Source organism: Bison bison, unplaced genomic scaffold (assembly GCF_000754665.1).
Source record: "Bison bison bison isolate TAMUID 2011002044 unplaced genomic scaffold, Bison_UMD1.0 scf7180017864238, whole genome shotgun sequence".
NCBI lineage: Eukaryota > Metazoa > Chordata > Mammalia > Artiodactyla > Bovidae > Bison > Bison bison.
The window spans coordinates 1,187,690-1,198,092 of record NW_011494810.1 but is presented as its reverse complement, the minus strand read 5'-3'; the positions used below and the strand labels follow the sequence as shown (position 1 = coordinate 1,198,092).

Genomic DNA, 10,403 nt, shown 5'->3' with positions numbered 1-10,403 from the left:
AGTTATTTCTCCACTGATCTCCAGTAGCATATTGGGCACCTACTGACCTGGGAAGTTTCTCTTTCAGTATCCTATCATTTTGCCTTTTCATACTGTTCATGGGGTTCTCATGGCAAGAATACCAAAGTGGTTTGCCATTCCCTTCTCCAGTGGACCACATTCTGTCAAATCTCTATAGCTTATCAATCCCTGGGCTTCCCAGGTGGCACTAGTGGTAAAGAACCCGTCTGCCAATGCAGGTAGACGTAGGAGACACGGGTTCAGTCCTTTGTTCAGGAAGATCCCCCGGAGGAGGGCAGGATACCCCACTCCAGTATTCTTACCTGAAAAATCCCTTGTATAGAGGAACCTGGTGGGTTACAGTCCATAGGGTCGCAAAGAGGCACAACTAAAGAGACTTTGCACGCATTCACTTACCTTATCAGAGACATAAGGAAGTTACAATTATACTTCTTCTAAGTAATTGCTAAGGAAAGAGGGAGGTAGGAGTCTTTTCCTTTGTTTTCAAGTTGGTTTGTCCTTATATCTATTCCCCCCTTTCCCACCTCCTCTCTCTTTCTCTCTCTTCACACCCAAGACTCACTGCTGCTGCTGCTGCTAAGTCGCTTCAGTCGTGTCCGACTCTGTGCGACCCCATAGATGGCAGCCTATCAGGCTCCACCATCCCTGGGATTCTCCAGGCAAGAACAGTGGAGCGGGTTGCCATTTCCTTCTCCAATGCATGAAAGTGAAAGTGAAGTCGCTCAGTCGTGTCCGACTCTTCGCGACCCCATGGACTGCAGTCTACCAGGCTCCTCCGTTCATGGGATTTTCCAGGCAAGAGTACTGGAGTGGGGTGCCATTGCCTTCTCCGCGAGACTCATTAGAGGAAGAAATTTTCCTCTACTTGTCTAGGTTTTCAGGATGGTCTAAGAATTAAATTCACCTGATACACATTTACTGGAGAAAATCAAACACAGGTTTAATAACTTTCGTATGTGGGAGAGACCCAAGAAAAGTGATTAACTCACCAAAAGGACAAAAGTGAAAATGAAAGTCCCTCAGTCCGACTCTTTGTGACCCTGTGGAAAGGACCTCACCTTAAATACTCTCTTGGCTTTCAATACAAAAGAGGATGTTGGCAATCGTGGTTTGTGACTATTCACATGGTGATGAAAAAGCAAATGTTTGGTAAATAAATGTTTGCTGGGCTATGCAGCGACAATGGGAAACTGAGTGGCCTCTGATCTCTAGGCCCTCCCAAGAGTCTGCTCTCACACACAGGTACACTGAGTCCATGTTCTTTGCAGATTTCTCTTTTGGTACTCTTTTAAATTCTTTTAGGTACTTGGGGTGAAAGTCAGTTTCTTCTTTAGTCTTTTGGGCCTTGATTATTTTCAGCTCTAAGTAAATCCATATGCTAAGGAGAAATTTGGGGGTGACAAATTTTATTTTCCATATCTTTTTAAATCTATATTCCCTTTGCCTAAATCTACAGCTATTCACCTGTTATTTAAAGCTCTTCTCTCTCCCTTTCATTCTCGGACTCTCCTCCTCTGAGGGCCTGCTTCTTAGTCTTTCAAGAGAAAGAAGATCAAATCCTGCTTGATAATCACTGATGTCAACTGAGACGAAATGAATTTTCATGGCAGGAGGAAAGGATGGGGCTATATCAGAGATCTGAGGTAGAAATGGAAGATGGTTATTTTCCTTATGTGATGGAGTTGTCTGGTAAGTTATATTGTTTTTATGCTTGCTTTTTCTTCCCTCAGGATCAATGCCATGAACATCTGGAATGACACCTCCCTATCAGAATTTATCCTTTTGGGTCTGTTCAGCTACTCACCATATGACTTCTTCCTTTCCCCCTTGTCCTTCTGGCCTCTGCTACTGCCCTGGCTGGCAACATCCTCTTCCTCCTGCTCACTCAGGCTGACAGGCCACTGCACACCCCCATGTACTTTTTTTTCAGCCAGCTCTCTATCATGGACCTGACCATGATGGGTACAGTGATGCCCAAGATGGCAGCCAACTTTATCTCAGGGAGTAGCTTCATCTCTCGGGGCGGCTGTGCCACTCAGGTCTTCTAAATGGTCAGTGCTTCTTCTGGCAGTCATGGCCTATGACAGGTACATGGCTGTGTGTCACACCCTGCGATAGGTACCATGTGCCCATGAAATGGAAGACTTGCTATCTGATGGCCTGGCATCCTGGGTGAGTGGAGTAGCTGATTAACGTGGGCATGGTCTTCAGCTTCCCCTACTGTGGCTCTCTCAGATGGACCATTTCTTCTGTGAGTTTCCCACCCTGCTGCACCTCTCTTGTGCAGACACATCCCTCTTCGAGGACCTCATCTATGCTTGCTGTGTGGTCATGCTGCTGTTGCCCCTGGGGTTCATTGTGGCTTCCTATGCCTGGGTCCTCACTGCTGTGATTAACATGACCTCTGCTGAGGGGAAACAGAAGGCTCTGACCACAGCTTCTTTCACCCAGCTGTGGTGCCCTTACCCTGGGGGAGCCATCTTTAGGTACATGCAGAAAGCCTCTGCTAGGACATCAGTGGGAGAATGAGCCACGTTTATCTTCTGTACCATCTTTACCCCAATGCTCAACCCACTTATTTACAGACTGAGTAACATGGGGTAATGAGAGCCCGGAAGAAAGTTCTAGGGACATGGAGAATGTAGTCATGTCCACCCTTCTGGGGTTTCCTCTCTTGATTTTGTCTTTCCTGTGCAGTCTCAAAGTCTTCTTGTGGCTCAGACTTCCTCCTCAGTACAAATTGGGCCCTTGTGCCTAGTTGGGTTTAGGCTACAAGCCAAGCAATCTGAAAATGTTTGGATACAAGAGGTCAGTGTAACAGATGATAAGTGATCAGTATCACAATGAATCTTTCCTCCATTGAGCACCACTCTCCATGCAATAAAGGACTGTAGATATATTATTTACCTTTTCCCCAGGTTTGCTAGGGAAAGTCTGTCTTCTGAACTGCATGTTAAAAGTAACAAGGAGTAGAAAGAGATTCAAAACTCATTGTCCACTGAAATGAGGTGCAAAGATCAGAGGTGGCCTGAGATGTAGAAACTGTGGAAACTTGGACAAAGTTACTTCATTCTCTGGGCTTCACTTTATCATCTGCATCAACATTGTTGTCATTCATTTGCTCAGTCGCATCTGACTCTGCAACCCCATAGTCTACAGCACGCCAGGTTTCCCCGTCCTACACTATCTCCCAGAGTTTGTTTAAACTCATGTCCATTGAGTCAATGTGCAATCCAACCATCTCATCCTCTGTCACCCCCTTTTCCTCCTTCTCTCTATCTTTCCCAGCTTCAGGGCACCATATATAGTGAAATCGCTCAGTCATGTCTGACTCTTTGTGATCCCATGGACTGTAGCCTATCAGGCTCCTCTGTCCATGGGATTTTCCAGGCAATAGTACTGGAGTAGATTGCCATTTCCTTCTCCAGGGAATCTTCCCAACCCAGGGGTTGAACCCGGGTCTCCCACATTGTAGACACATGCTTTACTGTCTGAGCCACCAGTACCATAGCTACTAGTAAAGTAAGTCCAATATTTCATGGCACTAACACTAATTGGGATTTCCCTGGTGGCTCAGATGTTAAAGAATATGCCTGCAATGTGGAAGACCCGGGTTCAGTTCCTGGGTGGGGAAGATCCCCTGGAGAATGGAATGACTACCTAATCCAGTATTCTTGCCTGGAGAAATCCATGGACAGAGGAGCTCAGTGTAACACAAACTCAAGTTCAATGTTTCTGATGGTGTTAAGCAATATGATGAGATTTGTCTTTTCTTGAAATTGTACTTTAAATATAAGTATCAATGTGTAAAATATCAAAGAAAAACAGCTATAACTTCTTTTTAGTCTTCTTACATGAAAAATACCTTGGGCAGTTCAGAGATTGCAAATTTGTCATTCCGTGCTAGTAGGAATTTGTGGGAAGATTGATTCTTTATCACTGATACCAAGTTTAGAAGGGAAATAAGGTGTGAGGGGAAAACTTCAGCAAGAACAGGCTTCTATCATGTTTCTATCACAAGGGCTCTGGAGAGATTTTTGAAATAATCTCTTAAGCCATGCCTTCTACAAACATATCCCTGAGTAGAGTCTACCAAAAAATCCCCCCTCAATCATTCCATTTTCACTACTCCCAAGAGACCTGCACTCATATCCTGAGAGCCTAGGGCTTTTGGGCACCAAGTTGGTGTGTACACACAGTAGTGAAGGAGGGGGCACAGTACGGTCCTGGGAGAGTTTGGAGCCTAGATACTGATGCAAAGTGTTCCAGGCAGAGGGGACAGCTGAGCAAAGGCTGAAGACGGTGTTCTAAAGCAGAGAGCACCAGGGAGAGTCTGAGGGAGAGCTGGCCAGAAAGCACAGCCCACGTCTCGTATAGCCTGATAGATATTTGAAAACGTAGGGCTTTGAGTAGAGAGGAGGTATGATCTGCCCCTTTTTTTATAAAATTACCCTGTACCGTGTAGAATCCACCACAAGGCTCCCATAGTCATTAAGATGAGATGGCATCTTGGCATCTCATGGCAAGAGATCATGGCACTTCAACTGTGGTGGAAATTTAAGATAGCAGAAGTAGGCAAGTTCTGGGTACTTGTCTTTGGTCTTTTTTAAAAATTAAGTATAGTTAATTTATAAAGATGTGTTAGTTTCAAGTGTACAGCAAAATGATCCTATATATGAATGTGTGTGTTCATACATAGCATATATATATATATATATATACATACCCTGTGCTATACAGTATTCTGGGTACATTTAGAAGGTTAAGTCAGCTTATTAATTAATGTTTTTAGCTCATGGTTTTAGCAAGGATAAAATGAGTAACTTCATTTAACATACTGTGCACTATGAGCTCTTTGTTAGTTCTTTCTATTAAAAATGCATATATATTTTAATAATCAACAATTCCTTTAAAAGTGATGGGCAATTTTGTGCCATTTAAAGGAAACAAGTTTTCAGGTGGTTCTTTATAATGTCAATGAGTTTTTGGGTGGATGTGTTATAGACCAACATGTGTGCTGCCCAACATTTCATTCTGCAACCTCCCTAGTGTCCAAGGGGACTTGGTCCTGGTCACTCCTTCCTCCCACTTCTCACAGACACAAGTTTCTGGTTGTACTAGACCATCCCCACACCACATCTCCTCCCTCTCCCTTATGGGCTCCATTGGAAGCTATGAGTAGGTGGGCATCATCACACACCCCTAGCCCAGGATCAGACCTCCTGTGCACCTGCAGGGACGATGAACCAGGTGGACAGGCAGTGCTGATGACATGAGAGCTGTCTGCCTTGTTGAAGTCAAACAATTGTATCTTCACCACCAGCCCCAGGTGAAGGGACAGTTCTCCAGCAGAAGGACCCTCTTGCCTGGAGGGGTTGATCGTTGCGGGGATCAGCCCTGGGGCTGATCGTGACCACCTCCTCCATCAACCAGGGTTCCACCCAGTGTGTGGGGTTCTGGGACCTTCACCTCTGCTCTCCTCAGCTTAAGCGAGGCTTACCTTAGCCAAAAGGTGCAAGTTCCACAGGTGAAGAGGTTTCTGTACAGATCTTCCTCTATTTACCATGCAGTTAAGTATGGATAAATGTACTCTAGTTGAAAATAGTGTAAATTGAAAATGCATTTAATACATCAGAACTACATGTCACTGCCCAGTATTGTGAGAGAGTTTTGTACCTTATATCACAAGCTGGATTCAAGATTGCCAGGAGAAATATCAGTAACCTCATGTATGCAGGTGACACCACCCTTATGGCAGAAAGTGAAGAAGAACTAAAGAGCCTCTTGATGAAAGTGAAAGAGGAGAGTGAAAAAGTTGGCTTAAAACTCAACATTCAGAAAACTAAGATGATGGCATTTGGTCCCATCACTTCATGGAAAATAGATGGGGAAGCAATGGAAACAGTGACAGATTTTATTTTGCAAAAATCACTGCAGATGATGAGTGCAGCCATGAAATTAAAAGACGCTTACTCCTTGGAAGGAAAGTTATGACCGACCTAGACAGCATATTAAAAAGCAGAAACATTACTTTGCCAACAACAGTCCATCTAGTCAAAGCTATGGTTTTTCCACTAGTCATGTATGGATGTGAGAGTTGGACTATAAGGAAAGCTGAGCGCTGGAGAACTGATGCTTTTAAACTGCTTTTGAACTGTTAGAGAAGACTCTTGAGAGTCCCTTGGACTGCAAGGAGGTCCAACCAGTCCATCCTAAAGGAAATCAGTCCTGAATATTCATTGGGAAGACTGATGCTGAAGCTGAAACTCCAATACTTGGGCCACCTGATGCGAAGAACTGACTCATTTGAAAAGTCCCTGATGCTGGGAAAGATTGAAGGCGGGAAGAGAAGGGGACAACAGGAGATGAGGTGGTGGGATGGCATCACCGACTCAATGGACATGAATTTGTGTAGACTCCAGGAGTTGGTGATGTACAGGGAGGGTTGCATGCTGCAGTCCATGGGGTTGCAAATAGTTGAACACGACTGAGAGACTGAACTGAACTAAACTGAACTGATCATTATCCTGGGAAAATTACAAAATTCAAAGTTTGAACAGTTTCTACTGAAGGCATATTACTTTCATACCATTGTAAAGTTGAACCATTTTAAATCTCACTACTGTAAGTTGGAAGGGCTTCCCTGGTGGCTCAGTGGTAAGGAACCCACCTGCCAATGCAGAAGTCATGGGTTGGATTCCTGGGTCAGGAAGATCCCCTGGAGAAGGAAATAGAAACCCACTCCAGGATTCTTGCCTGGGAAATCTCATGAACAGAAGAGCCTGGTGGCATCCATGGGGTCACAAAGAGTTGGACACGACTTGGCAACTAAACAACAATAAACTGTAAGTTGGGAACATCTTTGCTTATCTATAGACAACTAGATGGACATGAATGTATCAAGTGATTTCCAGGTGTCAAGTCCCACATGAAACTCCAAAATAGTACTACTCTGATGTCACTTATGTCTTTGTGGGAGAAAATTGATGATCAAAGCTGTAGGAATGGTATGAATATCGATGCCTCCATTTTCCTTTTTTCTTTTGCCTTTTTCTTCAATAATGAAGTCTCAATCTCATTATCTGTTTATCTTTGATTTTCTTTCAGTTTGAATATGATATGCCTAAAGTTTAGGACTTGTTTTGGTGTGTTTTGGGCATTCATTTTTTTATTGAGGCATAATTGACATATCACATTATATTAGTTTCAGATGTACAACATAATGATTTAATATTTGTGTTTATTGCAAAACAATCACCACAATAAGTATAGTTAACATGGATTACCATACATAATTTCAATTTTTCTTTTCTGATGTGAACTTTAAGATCTACTCTCTTAGAAATTTCAAATATGCCATAAAGTATTATTAACTATAGTCATTATTAACCATGCTGTACATTACATTCCCAAAGATATATTTATTTTATATGTTGTACCTTTTGATCCTCCTGAAACATTTTGCCAACCTTTCCAAATCGCCTCTGGCAACAACCAGTCTCTACACTTTATCTATGACTATATTTTTTCTCTTTTTTTAGATTCCACATATAAATGAGATCATCAAGTATTTGTCATTCTCTGTCTGACTCATTTCACTTAGTGTAATGCCCTCAAGGTTCATCCATGTTGTCACAAATAACAAAATCTTCATCTTTCTTCTGGCTGAATAACATTCCGTGTTATTTACATATGTATAACATTCCGTTATATGTATATATGTGTAAATATTTAAATAACATGGAATGTTATTTACATATATATGTAATGACATTCAGCCAGTGTGGAATGACATTAATACCAATTTTATAACATCAGATCAGATCAGTCGCTCAGTCGTGTCCAACTCTTTGTGACACCATGAATCGCAGCACGCCAGGCCTCCCTGTCCATCACCAACTCCCGGAGTTCACTCAGACTCACGTCCATCGAGTCAGTGATGCCATCCAGCCATCTCATCCTCTGTCGTCCCCTTCTCCTCTTGCCCCCAATCCCTCCCAGCATCAGAGTCTTTTCCAATGAGTCAACTCTAAGCATGAGGTGGCCAAAGTACTGGAGTTTCAGCTTTAGCATCATTCCTTCCAAAGAAATCCCGGGGCTGATCTCCTTCAGAATGGACTGGTTGGATCTCCTTGCAGTCCAAGGGACTCTCAAGAGTCTTCTCCAACACCACAGTTCAAAAACATCAATTCTTCGGTGCTATATATATAAATAACATGTGTACATATATATGTATATATACATATCATATTTGCTTTATCCAGTCACCCATTGGTGAACTCAGGCTGTTTGCACATCTTGGCCATTATAAATAATGTTGCAGTGAAGAGGATGTGTAGATATCTTTTTGAGTTAGTGTTTTCATTTTCCTTGGATAAATACTCAGAAGTTGAGTTGGTGGATCATAATGTCATTCCACTTTTAATTTTTTGAGGAACTCCGTACTGTTTTCATAGTGGCTGCATCCTCTACATTTCCACCAACAGTACATGAGGGTTCCCTTTTCTCCACATCATTGCCAACACTTGGTATTTCTTGCTTCCTTTTTAACAACCATACCAACGGGTGTAAGGTGATAGCTCATTGTGATTTCAATTTGCATCGTGATTTAATTTGGTGATTAGAAATATTGAGAACCTTTTCATGTGCTGGTTGCCATCTCTATGTCTTCTCTGGAAAAATATCTCTTCATATCCTTTTGCCCATATTTTAAATGGTCTCTTTGGGATTTACTGCTATTGAGTTATATGAATTCTTTATATAATTTGGGTATTAATCCCCTATCTAATATGTAATTTGAAGATATCCCTCCCATTCATTAGACTGTCTTTTCTATTTGTTTATAGTTTTTCTTGCTGTGCAAAATGTTTTTAGCTTGATGGAGTCCCACTTATTTATTCTTTCTATTCTTTGTTTTTAGTGTCACATTCAAAATGTGATTTCCAAGACTAATGTCAAGGATCTGCTTCGCCATGTTTTATTCTAGGAGTCTTGTGCTTTCACATCTCCCATTTAACTCTTTAATCTACTTTGAGGTAATTTTTGTGTATGCTGTAAGATAATGGTTCAGGTTCATACTATTACATGTGGTTTTCCAATTATTCCCACGGCATTTATTTTTTTTTTTTACTTTTTGGTCATGCCGCATGGCACGTGGGATCTCAGTTCCCCAACAAGAGATGGAACCTGCACTCCTTTCATTTGAATAGGCGAATATTAACCACTGGACTGCCAGGGAAGTCTCCCCAACAGTGTTTATTGAAGGGACTACCTTTTACATCTTTGTTTTCTTGGTTCAAAATATTATCTTATAAACAATTTTTTGAATCTATTAAGATAATCATTGATTTTATTCTTCATTTTATTAAGATGATATATTACCTTGATTTACTTGTAGATGTGGTGCAATCTGTGCAACCCTAGAATAAATCTCAGTTGATCATTGAGTATGATCTTTTAAATGTATTGTTCCATTCAATTTGAAATATTTTGTTAAGTATTTTTTTCATCGATATTTATTTATTAGGGCTATTGGCGTGCCATTTTCTTTTCTTGTGGCATCTTTGCCTGGTTTTGGTAGCAGGGTGACACTGATCTTATAAGTAAATTGAAAGTGTCCCCTCCTCTTTTGTTTTTTGGAAGAGTTTGAGAAGGTTTGGTGTTAATTCTTTTTTGAATGTTTGGTTCCAGACTGCTTTTGCTCAGAGATTTTGATTATAGTGATATTATATTGATTCAATCTCCTTACTAATAATGAGTCTATTCAGATTTTCTTTTTTTCATGTTTTAGCCTTGATTATATGTTTCTGGAAATTTATTCAGTTTCTCTGGGTTGTCAAATCAATTTGTTTATAATTGTTCACACTTTTCTGGTACTCCATATTTCTGTAGTGTCATAGTACTGTGTTTGTTTCCTTTCAGACTTTATTTGAGCATTCTGTTTTTACATTGGTGTGTCTAGATAAAGGTTTTTCCATTTAGTTTGTCTATTTATAGAACCAGTTCTTGGTGTCATTGTTTTTCTATTGTCTTTTTAACTCTATATAATTTATTTCAGCTCTATTCATTATATTTTCTTCAGTATATTGTATTTTTGGCTCATTTGTTCTTTTTCTACTTACTTGAGTTATAAAGTGAGATTGTTTATATGTGATTTTTCCTGTTTTCTTTTAAATGTAGACATTTATTGCTATGAACTTTCCTCTTAGAATTCCTTTTGTTGCATTCCATAAATTTTGGTTGTTGTGTCTCTTTTTATTTTTCTTTCATGGTATTGTTGACGATTCTTTTGTTTTTTTCAGGTGTTTTTTTTTTAATATAAATTTATTTATTTTAATTGGAGGCTAATTACTTTACAATATTGTATTGGTTTTGCCATACAT

At 40.7% G+C, this 10,403-nt stretch overlaps 1 pseudogene; it reads left to right on the top strand.

Moving 5' to 3' along the window:
• Positions 1 to 1,640: 1,640 nt before the first annotated feature.
• Positions 1,641 to 2,550, top strand: LOC104993397 (annotated as a pseudogene).
• The last annotated feature ends 7,853 nt before the right edge of the window (positions 2,551 to 10,403 follow it).